Here is a 21,670-nt window from a genome sequence, read left to right as displayed (position 1 = left end):
TTATATTTCTATGGTATCAGTTGTAATGTCGCCTCTTTCATTTCTTATTTTATTTATTTCATTTATAATTTTATTTATTTGAGTCTTCTCTCTTCTTGGTGAATCTGGCTAAAGGTTTTTCAATTTTTTTATTTTTTTCAAATCAGCTTGTTTCATTTACCTTTATTTTATTTTTTTTATTAGAAAAAATTTTAAATGTTTATTTACTTTTGAGAGAAAGAGAGAGACAGAGGCATGAGTGGGGGAGGCGCAGAGAGAAGGGGACACAGAATTGTAAGCAGGTTCCAGGCTCTGAGCTGTCCGTACAGAGCCAGAAGCAGGGCTTGAACTCAGACTGTGAGATTATGACCTGAGCTGAAGTTGAATGCTTAACTGACTGAACCACCCAGGTGCCCCTCCTTTATTTTATCTTATTATTATTTTTTATTTTAGAAAGAGAGAAGTGCAAGTGCGGGGAGTGGGGGAAGGGGCAGAGGAAGAGAGAGAGAGAGAGAGAGAGAGAGAGAGAGAGAGAGGGAGAATCTTAAACAGGCTCTATGCTCAGCGTGGAGCCTGATGCAAGGCTTTATCCCACAACTCTGGGATCATGAACTGAGCCGAAAGCAAGAGTCAGCTGCTTTCAGTCAACCGACTGAGCCACCAAGCACCCCTCATTTACCTTTTCTATTGTCTTTTTACTCTCTATTTGTTTCTGCTCTGATCTTTGTTATTTCTCACTTTCTACTAACTTTGGGCTTCATGTATTCTTCTTCTTCTAGTTCTTTGGGGTGTGAATATTATAGATATAATAATAAGGTTGAACCTAAATAAAGTTCAACCTAAAATAAGGTTGAAACCTTCAGTTCCAATTCCAAATTGCTTGGGATGAAACTCTGATGGTCCAACTTAGGTCAGGTACCCACTCCTGGTTCAACCAACTGCAGTCAGAGAGGTAGAATCAAACTGCATAAACATGTCCGACTGGACCTACTCTTGAGATTTGGGAGTTTAATGTCTGGAGGAAAAGAAGAAAGGAGGAACAGTAGGAACTGGACAGATAGGACAAAAGATTTCTCCTGTAATATTTTTGTCAGGCAGACATATTGGTACTGATGGCCATTTTCTTAATGAAAGAAAAAAATAAATTTTAAAATGTTTCTGCAGTATGCTAAGAGTCTTTGAGACTTTGTTATGGTGGCATGATATATTTTAGTTTGTTCAGATGCTTAAGGAGAATCTGGGTGATATCAGAGTTTTATGTTGCTCTTTGGATTATCATCTGGGACAAGAGAGAGTAACTGAAATTATATTACAACCCTAGCATTCTCTTCTTAAGTTCAGTGTTCTTTCCCAGAGCAGTGGCAGTGACATTGTTAGAGGTTAAAACAAAAAATATAAAGTTCTAGGGGTGCCTGGGTCGCTCAGTCTTTTAATTGTCTGACTCTTGATTTTGGCTCAGGTCATGATCTCAGGTTTGCAGGATCGAGCCCTACATCAAGCTCCTCGCTGGCAGTGCAGAGCCTGTTTGGGATTCTCTCTCTACTCCTCCCTACTCCCTTCTCTCTCTCTTTCTCTCAAATCAAATCAAATATAAACAAACAAACAAAAAATAAAATAAAACTCTACCCTCCAACCAACAAATTTTAGTTAGAATTATGGTAACTTCTTGGGTGCCTCAGTTAGTTGAGCATCCAACTCTTGATTTGGGCTCAGGTCATGATCTCAGGATCATGAGATCGAGCCCTGTGTCAGTTCCATCCTGAGCATGGAGCCTGCTTGGAATTCTGTCTCTCTCCTCTGCCCCTCTCCTCAACTAATTCTCTTTTTCTCTAAAAAAAAAATTATGGTAACTTCTTAGGGATTTACAAAAATGACCTTGAACTTTGTGTCCTTCAAATTTAGCCTTGGTTTTAATTTGCTGTAGTTCAGTCTGGGTTGATTTGTTTTGTCATTTATATGTAAGCCTCAGCACAGAGAGCAGGGTTTGACATGTACTGGAAGCATATGCTGCACTCTCAGTACTTAGAAAATAATAATTAATAGTTAGGTATTAGGTATTTGGCACAAAACTCTAATTAACTTTAAGAGCTATTTTGGTGTGTGATGAAAGGGAGATGTGAAAAACTTTTCATGGCTTCTTAGAAGGAGTCAAGAATGTATCCATTGGCTGAGGCATGTTGACATTTGCAACACATAAATGTAGGTGCCTGATGAATGTGAACATCAGGTGGTTCTCATGTTGAGAGTTGTAAAAACACTTATACATTTTAATGTCATCAAGATTGGACTAAGAATTTAGAGGCCCTTAAGTTAAAGTACCCATGTATGAAATTAAAACAAAACAAAATGCCAAAATACACTAAACCTGAAAACCAGGAAGTCCAATAAGTTCTATGATTTGTTTATCTTGTAATTTTGCATGGTGATTATTGCAATGCCTTTTTTTTAAAAACTCTCGAATATTGAGGCATTTCCAAATAATTGTGTGTGTGCATGCGCACGTGCATCCATGTGTGAATACAGTGTGTACATGTTTGCACACATGCAGATATTCATGATCAAGGCATGCCTTTGCTGCAAGTACCCTAAGATGTGCTTAATCTGCTTTTTGGATGATCCACAGTGGCTACCCCATATTCTTCAGAATTCAGAATGTTAAGTGGATTGTATGGCCTTTGTTTCCAATTACAGAAAATTTGAATAGAATAGTTGGCAAGCAAGAAGCAAGGAGGCTACACCAAGGGGTAACTCCTTTATGACTCCTCAAGAGACAGAGCTGTGACTGGTGTCTTCTCCCCAATGTGGTAGGGGCTCAGTTTCATATTGGAGCATAAGAATTTTGCTCCGATGTGATCCTGATTGAGGAGCAAGTGAGCCGCTGGTGAAGGCCTCCTCGTGTGATGGTTCCTAATTCTTCAACAAAAATGCTTTTCATTATTTCCCCTCCCCAATTTGGAATATTTTTTAAAAATGCATTTAATATTTAAAACTTTGTTGTATGTAAATGCATGTTAAAATGCCCTTTACAAAGAGAAATTAAGGAAATAAGACTCTTCAGAGTTAAATTATCAGAATATAGCATTTCATAAGAAAAAATTGTTAAATATTACTTTAAAGAAATGTAATGGCTCCAGTTCTGAGCAAATATGACTGTAGATGCTAAGGGTGCAATCTCTAAAGGAAGTGGAGGCTTGTTAGTCTGGGGAGACTTTTATTAAAGGAGAATCTCTGAGATAAAATTTGGCAGTGCCCATCCATCTACTATTGTCCTAAGAAGAGAGAATCTCAGACTTGTATTTATAGTTCCATTGGCAAGGCCATGTTTATTGAGAAGGTTACTACCTGCCTACTTTAGTCCGTTCCCATGAAACTTTCAAGTTACTGCCTGCCCCTACTTTGATTCCAGGCTTAGCAAGCAGCATTCTAATCATAGTCTGCTTCCCCATGTCACCACACAAGGAAAAACTGTGCTGGTCGTGCTTGCAGCGACATTCTGGCCTGTGCGACTGTGATGATTCTCAGCACAAGTTAATACATCGTCCTAGTTTGTTCATCAGTAAATTCGAATCATGAGAGATGATCGCAGATGGGCTGACAAATGGGATTCCAGAGCCAGCAAGGCCGAGAGCCGAGGAACTTCACCAAGGAATGTGGCCTCTAGACTCTTGGAGGGCCAAGAGTGTGTCCAATTCATCTCTATCCCCAGCCTGCAGCACAGGGCCTGGGACCCAGCAGAATCAGTGCTCACTTATCTTGGCTAGATACTCCTTAATTTTAAAGCCCATTTTATAATTGCAATCTCATTTTATATTTACTCAAAAGCATATGTTCATCAGTGAGAGATTTAAACAATACTTTTAAAAAGTTACCTAGGTAATATATATTTTTAAGAAGATTGTGAAATATAAGTAAAAAGAAAAAAAAAGTAGTTCTCCATATTTCAGTTACTTGGAGAAAACTATTGTTAACTTTTCGGTATATACTCTGAGATTTTTTTTAACGCATTAGCTATATGTTTTACAAAATATAAAATATCATTAAGCAGTTTTGTAGCTTGCTTTTTCTTGTTTTTTACTTAAAGTATATGGTGGTGAAAACTTTCATATTGATAAGTAATCTATGGCATCATTTTTTTTTCTGGTTTAACTGCCTTTATGTTTTTTATGTTTATTTATTTTTAATATATTGTCAGGTTGGTTTCCATATAACACCCAGTGCTCATCCCAACAAGTGCCCTCCTCCATGCCCATCACCCATTTTCCCTTCTCCCCCCCTCCCCATCAACCCTCAGTTCTCAGTATTTAAGAGTCTCTTGTTGTTTGTCTCCCTCCCTCTCCTTAACTATTTTCCCCCCTTCCCCTCCCCTATGGTCCTCTGTTAAGTTTCTCCTGTTCCACATATGAGTGAAAACATATGGTATCTATCTTTCTCTGCTTGACTTATTTCACTTAGCATAACACCCTCGAGTTCCATCCACGTTGCTACAAATGGCCAGATTTTACGGCATCATTTTTAATGACTGTGAGCATAGTATACCTTAGCATGTGGCTACACCATGACTTAAACATTCTCCTGTTGCTCATCATTTACCATGCATCCATTTCTTTGTTATTATAAGCAACACTTTAAAGAACACATTTATCATTTCTTAGTATAAATTTCTAGTGGAGATATTGCCCAGGTTAAAGTTTATGTGTGTTTTAAAGCCTTTGATATACAGCCATCTGTCCTCTAGAAATAAACTCCCATTGATTTATTCATCTACTAGCAGTGTTTCAGAGGGTCCCATTTCCCCCTAGGGTTTCTGCAACATAATATCTCGTGACATCCCTGGAGCTTAGGGTTACTATAACCCACAGGATCCTTAGCAACTAATTGGTACACCAGATGCAGCTTTTCTGTGCAGCCCCACCATGCTCTTCCAATCCCAACCATTGTCCCTCCACACGTAAGCTCTTGCATCTCCCTTCCTGCCTTCCTGCCCTCCTTCCTTCCTTCCTGATCTTGAAGTTCCTTCAGGGAAGCTCTGAATAGGTTGTATGATTGCCAGACAAAATACAGGGCACTCAGTTAAATTCAAATATAAACAATGAATATTGCATGAGCCAATAGTGTAAAAATTATTGATTGTTTCTCTGAAATTCAAATTTAACTGTGTATCTTGTATTTTTATTTGCTAAATCTGATAGTCCTCCCTGGATATTCTTTAATACCATCTGCCCTAAATCTAGTAAAATTCTTCAAAGTGTCTGATATTTGTATGCTTCCCTTCTGTATCATCAGTGATGATACAGAATTTTCCTTACTTTGTATTTCTTTGGACATTTTGTGGGGGGAAGGGAGTGTATGAAATTGGGAGGGAAAGGGATCAATCATGTCTTCTCAAGCTGCCATCTTTTTTCAGAAGCATGAAAGTTTTATGGAAAAAAAAAAACCAGTGAATTTGAAGGCTACGAATTAGGAGAACATTCATTGCATATCTTTTGGAAAAAATAGGTTACAAATGTGTATGAGCCCATTTGAGTTTAGAATATTTTATTTTAAAATGATAGAAAGAATTTTTAAATGAGATTCTAAACCTAGACCTCAGTTAAACTTCTGGTTATGTCTTTCCAACAGTTTTACCTTGGACAGGCTATGTATAATCTTTCTGAGTCTTTTCCTCATCATTAAAGGGGACATACCAGTGTCCTTTATAAGTTTATTTCAAGTGATGACGCAATGAGTATATTGCCTGACACACCCTAGGCCTTCTCTACTTCTCCACTGAATGGAAGAGCACACACAGGACAGTCTTAATGACTGGATTATTCTATAGTTCATTCCATTTTTGTTTTTTATGACAGGTTCTGGGATGTCTTAGATTAAATTTGGGAATATGATTCAGTCTATTTTCTAGGTCTATAAAGATAAAGGGGCTTTGGTATTTAGATACATATTCTCTAAATCTGATTGGATGTTCACATGTGGTATAGATATTTTCTGTATTTTCAGTTATATATCATCAAGGTTGTTTGTGTGTGTAAAAGAGAGATTTTGGATTTTAGATCCCCAAACACTCCACCAGCCATCCAGATGGATACCCCACTAGATCTCTGACAAAAATGCTTGAATAGAGGATAAGGATATTATTTACCTTTTTACAGGCTGGGAATTTGGTCCAATTGTTATTCTAGTTTCTGCTAAGCCAGGAAGGCTAAGTAAAAACCAGGCCTTACAGGTCCTTTGCCCTTGGGGCCATACTTTGATCTATTCTGGGAAGGGCAAGGAAGAGGGTGGAAAAGGGAACCCAAGAGAAAAAGAACCCTTTCTCCATAAACCCCAACAAGGACTCTTGCCTTGACTAAGCTTCAGTTGGGTTCCCCTGTGCCCTCTTCTTGACTGGACCTCAATTTTGGCCTCTCTCTCAAGGCCCCTTGCCTGGTCTACACAGCCCGGTTTTAGCCAGAATCCCACCAAGTCATTTGAGAGAGAATCCCCCAGCAGTGATATCTGATCAGCCTCCATATCTGATCAAGTTCTTCATTCCCCACCTTTGAGTCTTAAGTCCTTGGCCTTCCTTAGAATCCTGCTAAGTCAGTTTAGCAAGAAATCCCTTACTCTTGCTGTCTTCTCTAGTAATTTTCTGACCAGTGACCCCTTCATTCTGTTCCTTGGCCATCGATACCCACTTGTCCTTACCATATTCAGAGTTCAGCCTGATGTCTTCCCCGATTTTGATAGTGCTGAAACCCATTCCAACATTCTTGAATAAAGTCTTTCTTACCATTTTAACAAGTGTCGGAGTAATTTTTTCATTTCCCCCCCCATTTATTGATATATAATTGGCACATAACATTGTGTAGGTTTAAGGTGTACAGTGTGATGATTTTTATACACGTTTGTATTGCAAAATGAATAATACCTCACATGGTCCTTTTTTTTTTTTTTTGGTGTACTGAGAACTTTTAAGGTTTATTCTCTTAGTAACTTTGAAATCTGCAATATTTTTAGAATAATTTTTTCTGTAACAACTGTGGCAAATCCAGCCTGGGCTGCTTCAGAGAACCACTTTTTTTTTTTTTTTAAGATGCAAAGATTTAAATGGGAGCCAGAAAGAAAAGACATTCCATGTGTAATGAAATGCTTTTAACCTTTAGCTCCAACCATATTTTGCTCCTCCCTTAGCAATAAAGCCCCCCAAAAACCTTGACCCTGGGTTAAATTTCTCCCTGCTAGGGAACGGGGTTTGTGTGTGGAAATCCTTGGGCTCCCTCTAGTGGTTGGAGTGCACATCCAGCACTGACTGGTAAACTATCTGTGTGTGTTGGCGGGGTTGTTGCTGTGTTTTTGGAGTTAAAGTAAGGAAACTTGGGGTGTTTCTTTCCCTCTCCAGGGAGCTTAGCAGAGTATCAGAAATGTCCTGTCTGTACCATCATGCAGCTGATTCTTTAATCCTTTCTAATTCTCCCCTTGGGATTCATGAAGTGGGTAGGTAGTTCAGCCCTTTTACAAAGGTTCCTTTGATGTTCTATCCAGGGAGCCAGAGTTAGGTCAAGACATTCAATGAAAAACAGCCCAAGTGTTTTTCCAAGTGTGCTTTGTGGACTGCATGCATGAAAATATCCTAGAGTGTTTCTTTAAAATGAAGATTTCTGGGTCCCACCCCAAACCTCTGAATCATAATTTTCAGGGGTTGGATGGGGGTGGTAAGGCAATTCTTGTGCACATTAATATTGAAAACCAGTGCTATATGCTCCTTGAGAAGGCGTTTCTCCACTTGATGTCTCATTTACAGTTATGGCACATGATGTTGTAATCAGACTCCTCAGACAAGGTTACATTCACAATGAGCACACTATGATAATGCAGCATGCCAGACTTTCCCTCTGAAAACAACACAGTAGACACCCTTCCCTTATTTAATCCCTGAATCTAAATCCTCAGTTACATAGAAAATGCTTTCCTTCTCCCTTAAAAAATCTTATTCTGTTCAGTCTTTATTTATTTTTTTTATTTTCTTAGTGTTTATTTATTTTGAGAGAGAGACAGAGTGTGAGCAGGGGAGGGACAGAGAGAGAGAGGGAGACACAGAATCCAAAGGAGGCTCCAAGCTCTGAGCTGTCAGTACAGAGCCTGACGCAGGGCATGAACCCACTAGTGAGATCATGACCTGAGCCAAAGTCGGACGCTCAACCAACTGAGCCACCCAGGCGCCCCTGTTCAGTCTTAATAAAGGGGTTTTATTTACTCCTTCAGCTATGCCAAATCTGGGTTAATTTAACCCAAGTCTCTCAAGTATCCTCACCTTTCCAGAGTTCCAGGGAGCTGTCAGAAACAGGCCCTTTGCACCAAATTTAGAAAGCCTAACCACGTGTGCATCAATATGATTGCCCAAGATCTAAGCATAATTTCTCTTTGGAAGCATGTTTAAAATACACATTCATAGGCCTTATCCCCCAGTTTTCCTGTTTGCTAGGTTGGAGCCAGGAATCTACATTTTATCGAGCATCCTAAGGTGGCTCTGATGCAGGCAATCCTCAGACTACATTTGAAGAAACATTGCCTTGTATGCCAGAGTTTCCCAAGCAAATATATTGCTAGAATATTTTACAACCAAGCCCCGTATAAATCGTAGAAACTACAGTTCTAAGCAAATATTTAATGTTAATCTGCAGAAAGGGAGTAGACTTGGGATAATAAATCGTGGCATAGACGCTGTAATTTCACTGTTTTTTGTGTATTTCCCATAGCTTTAACCTTCATTGTGGTAAAATATACATAATGTAAAATGTACCACTTTAATCATTTTTAACTATAAAATTCAGTGGCATTAACTATTCTCACAATGTCGTGTAGTTACCACCACTCTCTATTTTCAGAACTTTTTATTACCTCCAACAAAAACTCTATATGCATTAGGCAGTAACTCCTTGTTCTCCCCATTCTCCCAGCCACTTAGTAATTTTTTCTTAAGTAGGCTCTATACCCAGTGTGGGGCTTGAACTCATGTTCCTGAAATCAAGGGCCACATGCCCTACTGACTGAGCCAGCCAGGCATCCCATCACTTGGTAATTTCTAACCTACTTTCTGCCTATGAATTTGCTTATTCTAGATAGTTCAGGTAGGTTGCATCAGTCATTTTTCCTTTGTGTTTGGCTTATTTCATTTAGTATATTTTCAGAGTTTTTCCATATTGCAGAATGTATCAGAACTTCAATTTTATTGACTATATAATACTACATTGTGTGTATATAACACAACTTGTTTATCCTTTCATCTATTGATGGATATTTAGGTTGTTTCTACCTGTTGGCTATTGTGAATAATGCTGCAGTGGACACTGACATACAACTATTTGTCGGAGTCCCTGTTTTCAGTTCTTTTGAGTGTGTCCCTAAGGGTGGAATTGCAGGGTCATATGGCAAATCTAGGTTTAACTTTTTGATGACCACCAAACTGTTTCCGCAACTGGACCATTTTTTATTCCCACCAGCAATGTTTCAACTCCACATCCCTGCCAACACTTGTTATTTTCTCTTTTTTTGATAGTTGCCAGCCTAACGGATGTGAGACGGGAGGGATACAAATTAGACAAGGGAAAATATATCTGAATAGAAAGAATTGATCTAGTATTAATCACGGCAGTGCATCCATGTTGGTCTTGCCCCAGACTCCGGTAAGAAAAAAAAAAAAGCAGCTCTCTTGGGGGCGATGGGTGTGGTTTGGTGTAGACAGGTCTCACCTCCACTGCAGTCCTGCCAGCCGCTCTCTAAGGTCCTGCCTTGTGGCTGTGGTGAGAAAAATGGAGGTGCCCCAGTCCCTTCTCAAACCAAGCATTGCAAATCACTCTTTTGGGTCCAATTTCCCTGCTGCAGGTGTAGCCAAGGTGGGCCATGTTCTATGTTCCAAGCCCCACCTCGTTTCCAGATCTTAGTCTGCATGCTTTATTGATACCACCAGAAACATAATCCCACAGGCTGGGGCCCACTTCCCAGCTGGGGATGGAGCCAGGAGAGCAGCAGAGCAGTTTCTTCAGGTGCCGCTTGGGATCAGGGCACCCAGCCCAAAGTCAGAGCCACAGCTAGAAATAACATCACTTTCTGAATGCCCTGTGGTTAGGGATGGGATGTTAGGACCCTCTCCGTCCCAGGGCCGAGGTTTTTCTCTTCTCCAGGGACAGTTCTATGAGCAGTTTCAGCTGCTCTTTCTCTTCCCCTCATCTCTTTGACTCTCGGCGAAAGGGGCTCCTTCCCCTCTGTGTCTCTGGGTCACGGCCCGTTTTTATCTTCCCTAGTTTGCAATCATGTACCTATGAGGCTGTCTTCTTAGTGGACTCTGTCTCTTTTCCTCCCAGACTCCTGCGGTTCAGTGACCTATGGCTTCAGGCCTTCTCGCTTAGCCCAGCCTCCTGGTGTTGCTGGCGTCTGGGGTGTGTCTGCCTTACGCTCTCCCTGGGGAGAAAGAGAAAACTTGTGGATGGTTGATCTGAGCTCACTCGCTGCCTCGTCTGTGAACGGCGGGCAGCGAGGCCGAGCCGGGGAGGATGGCAAGCAAAGGAGCAGTTTATGATGAATCTAATGGGAGTTCTTTGTGCTTTTTGGATTTTGATGTCTGTGTTCTTCCTCCGATTAGGAAAGTTTTCCACTATAATTTGCTCACATAAACCTTCTGCCTCCTTTTCTGTCTCTTCATCTTCTAGGACTCCTATGATTCAGATGTTATTCCTTTCTAATAAATCACTGAATTCTCTAAGTCCTGTATTGTGCTCTTTTGCCTTAGTGTCCCTCTTTTTTTTTTTTTTTTTGCTTCATTAGTCTCCATAATTTTGTCTTCTATATCACTGATTTGCTGCTGTGCTTTGTCCATCCTTGCTGCCGTGGCATCCATTCAGGATTGTATCTGGGTTATAGCATTTTTAATTTTGTCCTGACTAGATTTTACTTCTTTTATCTCCACAAAAGGGATTCTAAGTTTTTATTTTTCTAATCCCAGCTAGTATCTTATTATCATGGTTCTAAATTTGAATTCAGATATCTTGCTTATATCTGTGTTGATTAAGCCCCTGGCTGTCATTTCTTCCTGTTCTTTCTTTTGGGGTGAATTCCTTCATTTTGTCATTTGGAGGAAGAAAATAATTAATGAAACAAAAAATTAAAATTAAAAAGGTAAAAGCAATAAATAAAAATGAAATAAAGGAAACTAGATTCTAAATGCTTTGGTCTGCTTGTTGAAAGAAGCTTGATAGAATGGAGAAAAAAGGGAAGGAAAAAAGGTAAGAAAAATTTAAAAATTTATATAGTAAAATAGAATAAAATGAAATAAAGAAAATGAAATAGAATAAAAATTAAAAGAAATAAAAAATAAGGTAAAAAAGTAAAATTTTCTCTTTCCATATACAAGAATGAAGAATAAAAGAAAGAAAAAACAAAACAATTTAAGCAAAAACAGAAGCAAAGAAAACGAACAAGTAAATGAAACGACAAACATAATGAAACCCAAATGATGTTACATCCAGTTTCCCGTAGAACTGAAACTATGAAACCTTTTATAGTTTGTACACTAAACAGGTGGAGTGACTTGTGCTGGTCTTCTAGGCAATGTGCTTTGAAGGTGCAGTTAGGTAGGCTTGGTGTAACAGCTTCATTCTCCACTAGGTGTCACTGCTTAGCTTACTGGGGTGGATCAATGTGGCGTGCATGCTTGTGTGTGTATGCGTGTGCACGGGAGAGGTGAAAATGGCTTCACCCCGTTCCCTAGTCTTTGGCATAGAAACTTTGTGCTCTCAGCAATCCATGATCAAGCACCTCTTTTTTGTCTCAGGTGTCCATCCACTCCACACCTCTACCCTGTCTGTGTCCAAGCTGTCCACCTGCCAGGCAGCACTGCCCTCCAGAGTTTTATCTCAGATGGGGTTGTGTTTCAAAACCCCATGCTTCAGAGACCCCTGGGGCTTGGACCCACTGACGCTCTAGGGGAGGGTCTCGCTGAGCAATGACTGGGTGCCAGCTTGGCCCAGAAAACATTCATGTGATCATGCATTGGCAGAGGTTCAGAGATTATGGCAAACCATAACACACAGCCGATGGTAGGTCTTAACCACACTCTGGCATCTTTGTCCCAGTACCAGCAAATGTGGCTGCTCTCTGGGGTCCACTGGGACCTTTGCCTGTGGGGAGGCTGTATGAACTCAAGCAAGGGAACCACTTCTCCCTGTGTGGCACATGGACCCCTCCGACCCCGCTGCCTGCTCCTGGGGATTCATCCTTCCTCCCCAGCAGAGCACTGCCAGGCCCTCAGCTCCAGAACTTCAGACTCTGCACTCCACTGTTTATAGAATCTTGGTAGTATTAAAACCCTCTCCTTTCTTCCCATCAATGGTTTTGGGGAACAGATTTCTTATTTAGTCCCCTGCAAGTGTTTTCACTCTCTCTTTCTCTCCAGCTGCTTTCAGGGGGAGTGCTTTTCTTGCATCAATTTCAGCACATTGCACTCTCCCCCTTTCTCTTTGTCCTCTCTCTGCAAAAACATCTCCCTACCCTCTGTGACTTTTCTTTCCCCCAGTTAACCTCTTCACACCATGTACCTGCTGAGTTCTGTGACTCAAGTTACTCAGATTGTTGCATTAATACTCAGATCAGTTTCCTAGGTGTGAAAAATGATTTGGTGCTGATCTAGCTGCATTTCAGGAATGAGACTAGCTCTGAGTCTCCATGCTGCTCCTCCATCTTAACTCCCTCTTGATTTGCATTATCCTAATGATTAGTGATGTTGAGCATCTTTTTGTGTTCTTGTTGGCCATTCGTATATGTTCTCTGGACAAAGGACTATTTAAGTCCTTTGTCAATTTTTTCTTTCCTTTTGTCCATTTTGAATTGGGTTATTTGGGTTTTTTTGTTGTTGTTGAGTTCTAGAGTTCTCCATATATTCTGGATGTTAATCCCTTCACAAGTGTAGTTTTTTTCTTTAAGTTTATTTATTTTGAGGGAGGGAGGAAGAAAGAGAGCGAGAGTGAAAGAGAGAGAGAGAGAGCGAGAGAGAGAGAGAACAAGCGCACACATGATCCAGGGAGGGGCAGAGAGAGGTGGAGAAAGAGAGAATTCCAAGCAGGCTCCATAATGCCAGTGCAGAGCTGATGCAAAGTTATGAACCATGAGGTCATGACCCAAGCCTAAATCAAGAGTCAGACACTTAACTGATTGAACCATCCAGGCGCTCCAGCAGGTGTAGTTCTGCAAATATTTTCCCTCATTCTATGGGTTGCCTTTTAATTCTGTTGATACTGTCTTTTGATACACAATTTTTAAGTTTCATAAAGTCCAACTTGTCTAGTTTTTATTTTGTTGTTTGTGCCTTTGTTGTCATATCCAAGGAATCACAGCCAATTCGACACTGTGAAGATTTTGCCCTATGTTTTCCTCTAAGGATATTGTAGTTTTAAGTCTTACATTTAGGTCTTCCACTAATTTTGAGTTAACTTTTGTACATGGTATTAGGTAAGGGCCCAACTTCTTTTGTATGTGAGTATCCAGGTTTCCCAGCACCATTTGTAGAAAAGACTATTTTTTCTCCATTGAATGATCTTGGCACCCTTGTCAAGATCATTTGACCACATATGTAAGGTTTATTTCTGGACTCTCTATTTAATTTCATTGGTCTGTATGTTTGTCTTTATGCCAGTACCAACCACATTGTTTTGATTACTCTAGTCTTGTAATATGTCTTGAAATCAGGAAGTTTCAGCTTTATTCTTGTTTTTCAAGATTGTTTTGGCAATTTAGGGTCCTTTGAGATTCTGTATAAATTTTAGGATAGGATTTTCTATTTCTGCAAAAAAATATGGGATTTTGGTAAGGATCGCATTGAATCCATAGACTACTTTGGGTATTATTGACATTTTAATAATATTAAATCTGGAAATCCATGACCATGGCGGTTTCCCTTTATTTATACCTTCTTTAATTTCTTTTGGGAATGTTTTATAGTTTTCATTGTACAGATCTTTCACCTCCTTGGGTAAGTCAGTTTCCAAGTATTTTATTCTTTTTGATTCTGTTGTAAACAATGGAATGGTTTTTGTAATTTTTTTTCAGGTTGTTCATTGTAAGTATATAGAAATGCAGCTGATTTTTGTGTGTTGACCTTGTATCTTGCTACTTCCCTGAATTCATTTATTAGTTATAACTGGGTTTTTTCTTTGTATGTGTATGGAGTCATTGGGGTTCCTACACGTCAGGTCATATCACCTGCAAACAGACATAATTTTATGTCTTCCTTTCTAATACAAATGCCTTTTATTTCTTTTTCTGGCTAGAAATTCCAGTACTATGTTGAACAGAAGTGGTGATAGCCGGCATCCCTGTCTTGTTCCTAATCTTAGAAGAAACGCTATCAGTCTTTCACCACTCAGTATGATTTTCACTATGAGTTTTTCATATATGGCTCTTATTATGTGGAGGTATTTCTTTTCCTAGTTTGTTCAGTGTTTTTATCATGAAAAGCTATTGGAATTTGTCAAGTGCTTTTTCTGCATCAATTGAGATGCTCATGTGGCTTTCTCTTTCATTCTGTTAATGTGGTGTGTTACATTGATTAATTTTTCATAATTTGAACCATCCTTGCATTTCAGAAATAAATTCCACTTGGTCATGGTGTATAATCTTCTTACTATACTGCTGAGTTTAGTTTGCTAGTATTTTGTTGAGGGTGTTTGCATCAATGTTCATAAGGGATATTGGTCTGTAGTATAATTTCCTTATAGTGTCATTGTCTGGCTGTGGTAGCAGGATAATGCTGGCCTCAAAGAAAGAGTCATGAAGCATTACCTTGTCTTAAGGTTTTTGGAAAAGTGTGAGAAGGATTGGTATTAGTTCTTCTTTAAATATTTGGTAGAATTTACCAGTAAAGCTATCAGGACCAGTGCTCTTCTTTGTCGGGAGATTTTTGAATAGTGACTCAACATCCATACTGGTTATATGTCTATTCCGATTTCCTATTTTTTTTGTAATTTAGTCTTTGTAGATTTTGTGTTTCTAGGAAATTGTCCATTTCATTTAGTTATCCAAATTGTTGGTGTATGTTTACTGTATTCTCATAGAGTCCTTTTTGTTTCTGTAGAATTGGTAATGTTACCATTTTTATTTATTATTTTAGTACCTTGAGTCTTTCCTCTTTTTTTCTTAGTTCATCTAGCTAAAGTTTTGTCAGTTTTGTTATTATCTTGAAAGAAGCACCTTTTGTTTTTATTAATTTTCTCAAATGTTTTTCTATTCTTTGTTTCGTTTCTCTTTTCTCTCATCTTTGTTATTTTTTTCTTTCTGCTAGCTTACAGTTTAGTATGTTCTTACGTTTCTACTTTCTTAAATTGTAAAGTTACTTTGTTGATTGGAAATCTTTCTTATTTTTCCCTCTTCAGTAATGCCTTCATGGTGTCCCATAAGTTTTGGTATGTTGTGTTTGCATTTTCATTCTTCTTTAAGTATTTTCTATTTTTCCCTTGCGATTTCTTCTTTGATCTCTTAGTTGTTTAAGAGTGTGTTATTTAATTTCCAACATTTATGACTTTTCCAGTTTTACTCCTGATAATCCTGTTGTAGTTGGAGAAGATACTTTATATGATATCAGTTTTTTAAAAATTCTACTGAGACTTAATTTGTCATCTAGCATATAGTGGATCCTGGAAAATGTCTCATGTGCACTTGAGAAGAATGTGTATGTTATTATTGGGTAGAACATTCTGTATATGTCTGCTAGATCTAGTTGGTTTATTTTGTTTTTTAAGTTTTCTGTCTCCTTACTTATCTTCTGTCCGGTTGTTCTATCCATTACTGAGAATGGGGTTGGTCTACAACTATTATTGTAAAACTGTCTATTTCTCCCTTCAGTTGTCAGTTTTGCTTCATATCTTTTGATGGCCTGTCATTAGGTGTGTAAATGCTTATTACTGTTGTATCTTCTTGATGTATTGAACTTTTATTAATATATAATGTCCTTTGTCTCATGTAAACTTTTTTCACTTAAAGCCTATTTTGTCTAATATTAGTATAGCCACCCTTGCTCTCTTTTGGTTACTATTTGCATGGAATATGTTTTTCCAACCTTCAATTTTCTTTTTTCTTTAATTTTTAAAAAATGTTCACTTATTATTATTTTTTTATAGTTTATTGTCAAGCTGGTTTCCACAGAACACCCAATGCTCATCCCAACAAGTGCCCTCCTCCATGCCCATCACCCCCTTCCCCTCTCCCCGACTCCCATCAGTCCTCAGTTTGTTCTCAGCATTCAGGAGTCTCTCACTGTTTGCCTCCCTCCCTCTCCCCAACTATTCTTCCCCTTCTCCTCCCCCATGGTCCTCCGTTAAGTCTCTCCTGATCCACTTATAAGTGAAAACATATGGTATCTGTCCTTCACTGCCTGACTTATTTTGCTCAGCATAACATCCCCTGGGTTCCATCCACGTTGCTACACATGGCCAGATTTCATTCTTTCTCATTGCCATGTAGTATTCCATTGTATAGATAAACCACATCATCTTGATCCATTCGTCAGATGATGGACATTTAGGCTCTTTCCATGATTTGGCTATTGTTGAGAGTGCTGCTATGAACATTGGGATACATGTGCCCCTATGCATCAGCACTCCTGTATCCCTTGGGTAAATTCCTAGCAGTGCTATTGCTGGGTCATAGGGGAGTTCTGTTGTTAATTTTTTGAGGAACCTCCACTCTGTTTTCCAGAGGGGCTGTACCAGTTTACATTCCCACCAACAGTGTAGCAGGGTGCTGGTGTTTACTTTTTATTTTGAGAGAGAGGGAGAGAGAGAGGGAAGGAGAGGGAGAGAGAGGGAGGGAATGAGTGGGGGAGGGGCAGAGCGAGAGGGAGACATAGAATCTGAGGCAGGCTCCAGGCTCTGAGCTGTCAGTACAGAACCCAACATGGGGCTTGAACCCACAAACCGTGAGAACATGACCTGAGCCAAAGTTGGACATTTAACCACCTGAGCCACCCAGGTGCCCCTCTGCCGCTTTCCATAAGGGTGCACGGGAGAAGAATTAGGCACAAATAAGTCAGCTGTAAAAGAGAAAGGGAGCAGGGGACAACAGCCTAGAATGACTGTCACCCTGAACACCTCCACAGTCTCATATTTATTGAGAATATGATAGTTAATCAATGCCAAGATTGTTTTTAGTGATCAGAAAGTGATCTCATGAGAAAAACAGAACTTGCTCAGGCAGGTAAGTTATGGTTGATCAGGCATAATCAAGAAGTTTCATCTGAACAGGTGGTCTCTGAGGAAGCAGAGAAGTCAACACAAAAGAAGCAGGCAGCGTTCCACCCAGGGCGGGCCAGGCGTCCCTGCCTGCCCAGCTCCCGTGTCATAAATCACCTGCTTGCCCAGAGAGACATTACAATATGTATTTTCTTAGAGCTCTAATAATCATTTATTAATCATTATATAGTTTTGTGTATTGTTTTTCTCCATAACTACATTTTACGGGTCACACTGTTCTGAGGTGTCATCACACCCCTCCAGCCTTTCATTTTCAATCTATTTGTGTTTTTAGATATAAAGTGAGTCTTTTGTACCTAACATATATTTGGATCATGTGTTTTTATACATTTGAAGAATCTCTGTCTTTTTAAAAAATGTTATTTATTTCTGAGAGAGAGAGCGACAGTGTGAGCAGGGAAGGGTCAGAGAGAGAGAGGGAGACACAGAATCTGAAGCTGGCTCCAGGCCCTGAGCTGGCTGTCAGCACAGAGCCTGACATGGGGCTCGAACCCACAAACCATAAGATCATAACCTGAGCCGAAGTCGGACATTTAACCGACTGAGCAACCCAGGCGCCCCGAATCTCTGTCTTTTAATAGGAATGTTTAATCTACTTACATTTAAAGTAAATACTGATAAGGAGGGGCTTCTGTCATTTTACTATTTGTTTTCTGTAAGTTCTATTGCTTTTTTTGTCCCTCGTTTCCTGTACTATTGTCTTCTTTTGTATATAGTTAATTTTCTTCGGTAGTGAAATGTTTAAATTCTTTTCTCCTTTTGTGTATATTTTATAGCTATTTTTTGGTGGTTACCATGGGGTTGCATTTAATATCCTAAATTTAAAACACTCCAATTTGAATTTATACCAAATTAACTTCAATAGCCTATAAAACTTTGAACCCTTAAAGTTCCATTCCCACCCCTTTCAATTGTTGATGTCCCAAAACACAAAATAAAAATTCTTTTAAATACATTACTCTCTTAAATTATGTAGAAAATAAAAGGTAGAGTTATAAACCAAAGTTACAATAATACTAGCTTGTAGACTAACATATTTTTAATGTATTTGTCTCATGAATCATGTAGAAAACAAAAAATGGGAGTTACAAACTATTGTTACAATAATCCTAGCTCTTATAATTGCCTATGTATTTATCGTTATTGAGGGAGGTTTTTATTTCTTCATATGGCTTCAAGTTACTATTTAGTGTCCTTTCATTTCACCTTGCAGGATTCCCTTGAGCATTTCTTTCTCTTCTTTTCTTTGTTTCTTTCTTGGTTTCTTTGCTTCTTTCTTTTCTCTCTTCTTTTTGAGAGAGAGAGAAAGAGAGCATGCAAGCTGAGGGAGAGAGAGAATGTTAAACAAGGCTCCATGCTGAGCCAATGCAGGGCTCCATCTCATGACTCCAGGATCATGATCTGAACTGCAATCAAAAGAGTCAGATGTTCAACCAATTGAGCCATTTCTTAATGGTCACAAATTCTCTAAGCTTTTGTTTATCAATAATGTGTCAATTTCTCCTTTTTATTTTTTATCTTTTAATGTTTATTTATATTTGAGAGAGAGAGAGACAGAGACAGATCATAAGCTGGGGAAGGGCAGAGAGAGAGACACACACACAAAATCAGAAGCAGGCTCCAGGCTCTGAGCTGTCAGCACAGAGCCCGATGCAGGGCTAGAACTCATGAACTGTGAGATCATGACCTGAGCGGAAGTTGGACGCTCAACCGACTGAGCCACCCAGGCGCCCCCTCTCTTTAACTTTTAAAGGAAGTTTTGCCGGATATAGGACTCTTTGTTGACAGGTTTTTTTTTTCTTTTAGCAGTTTGACTATATTGGCCTCCAAAATTTCTGAGGAGAAATCTGCTGACAATCATCTCCCTTGCATGCAGTGAATTGTTTCTCCCTTGCTGTTTATAAGATTCTTTTTTCATCTTTTAGAGGTTTGATTATAACCTGTTTTGATGTGAGTCCATTTCAGTTCATCTTATTTAGATTTTACTGAGCTTCTTGGATGTTTATATTCATGTATTTCATCAAACTTGGCAATTTTTCAGCCACTATTTCTTCAAATATTCTCTCTTCCTTCTGGGACTCCCACAATGTGTATGTTGGCCTGTTTAGTGGTGTTTTAGAGCTGTTCTATTTGTCTTTTTCAGTCGTTTTTCTTTCTGTCCCTCGGACTCAATACTTTTTATTTTCTTATCTTCATGTTTACTGATTCTCTCTTGCTTGCTCAAATATGCCTTTGAATCCCTCCAGCGAACTTTTTTCAACTTTTTCATTTCAAATCTGAATTTTGAAGGATTTGATGAGAGCCAATATGTCCTTCATCACATCCCTTCCCCTTAGACATTTCCTCAGTTTTTTTTCCCCTGCAGGTCTTGAATAAACCTTATTATTTTAATGGCAACACATATATCTTTTCTTCCTTTGTTTAAAAGTCACTTTAGCTTTTATGAAAGTGAAATACATACATTATTTGAAAAAGTCTAATATGATGATAAGGTTTATAATAATAGAACCTTGAACCACCATTTCCATCCTTGAAATGTTCTCCCAAGAAGCAAAGTTTTGAATTATTTTAGCTGTTTCTTCTGTTTTTAATTCTATATTTCCAAAAGTATTATTAAAAATTAAAAAAAAATTTTTTTTGAGAAAGAAAGAGAGAGTGCAAGCAGGGGAATGGCAGAGAGAGAGGGAGACACAGAATCTGAAACAGGCTCAGGGCTCTGAGCTATCAGCACAGAGCCTGATGTGGGGCTTGAACTCACAGACCATGAGATCATGACGTGAACTGAAGTTGGATGCTTAATGACTGAGCCACCCAGGCGGCCCCCAAAATATTCTTCTATTGTTCTTGATATGCTATATATTAACTTCATATTATAGAATAATACGTATACTTAATACCTCCTTCCTTCCCTTCATCCACCCAATATATTTGTTTCACTTTTTTTTTGTTTAAATCAATATTTATAATGTGCTTATGTTGTTATACTACTGATCATATAATTTTTAGCTATTTTGGAATAATTGCCTATGGGTTGTTTTAGTAATTTTCTATGTAATGATTACTAATTCAACCTTAAACTCTCCAGGAGAATTGTGATATGCCCCCCCCCCCTTAATCCCATATAAATAATTATTCTTGCTTTCAGCTATGTCTGGTATTACTGTGTCTAGATACTGCAAGTTTCCTGACATCTCATTTTTGCTAGAGTGGGAAATAGAGTCCACTTGTCTCTGCAGAATGGAGTTTTATGGATAGATAGGAGCACGCCACTTAAAGTTTTTCAACTGGTCCTTCTCTTTTCAGCTCTGCCATTAATTTCTGCCTTTCAAGTTAACTGGTGCCTCCAAATTCTGGGGATTTACCAAATGCTGTGGTGGTGATTTCAACTTGCTTCTTATTAGCAGCCCTCTGCAGTACTAAGCTTTCACCATTCTAGCACTTCTTTTATCCAATTTTTATCTTCTAAAAATTGGTTGAGATCTCTTGTCTGTGCTTGTGTTCTTTATCTATGTTGCTCTTCCAAATCCATTCTCCATCTCTTTTTGCTCTGCTCTGTGTGCAGAGAAGATACTTCATTGGATGTAGACTCCCTTGACTTTTGGCTTCTAGTTGGATTCAGCTAATTGGAGGTGCTGGCAGAAGACTGGAGAGCAGGAAGAGATAGAGTTGTAGATGTAGGAGTATTTATTCCCATTGATGCCTTCTCCCCATACTTGCTCTCTGGAAGGCCGCTGTCTTTTTGGTGGTGGCATAATACTGCTACCTAATTCTGTGGCTCCTATAGTGTTCTTCTCCTATGCTTAGGGCTCTTACCACGTTCCATACTTTCCACTTGCCCCTAAAGGCTTAGAGTTGGTGACAGCTTCTGAATGCTGTCAGACCCCATGTACTTTGCCATCCCTTGTTGGTTTTCTTGATCCTGCCCACACCTCTGTAAATAGTTTTCTTATTAAATTCTATTCAATTCTCATTTGAATGTGCCAATCTGTTTTCTGCCAGAACTCTGACTGCTACATCGCTGTTCATGTTCTCTCTTCACTGTGTTTATTCATTTCAAAAATTTTATTCTCATTTTAGCAGAGTTTCTAGAGGCAACAGAAATAAGTGCCATATGTTCAATCTGCTATGTTTAACTGTTAGATATCCTTTTTCCAGGATCTTTTCCTATGCAGAATATCTATTTTCTTTGATATAATATACTGATTTCTCTCCTATGTCCAAAGCAGAAGATTGGAGGTTTAATATCTGAATAGGTTGAAAAAAGACAGACCTCAATTCAGGGACAAGCACAGTGGTGGGCAAAGCAGAAGCATCATATTATAAAGAGTGAGATTAAGACAAAGTCCCTATAGTAAAAAGATGACTCTCTTCCCACTCTCTTGAATCTCTTAGTGGCAAGAGAGGTGAAAGCCAGAATGTTC

This window comes from Hyaena hyaena, unplaced genomic scaffold, assembly GCF_003009895.1.
Source record: "Hyaena hyaena isolate Hyena2069 unplaced genomic scaffold, ASM300989v1 scaffold_138, whole genome shotgun sequence".
NCBI classification, from domain to species: Eukaryota; Metazoa; Chordata; class Mammalia; order Carnivora; family Hyaenidae; genus Hyaena; species Hyaena hyaena.
The sequence above is the reverse complement of the archived record's forward strand: the minus strand, read 5'-3'. Positions refer to the sequence as shown.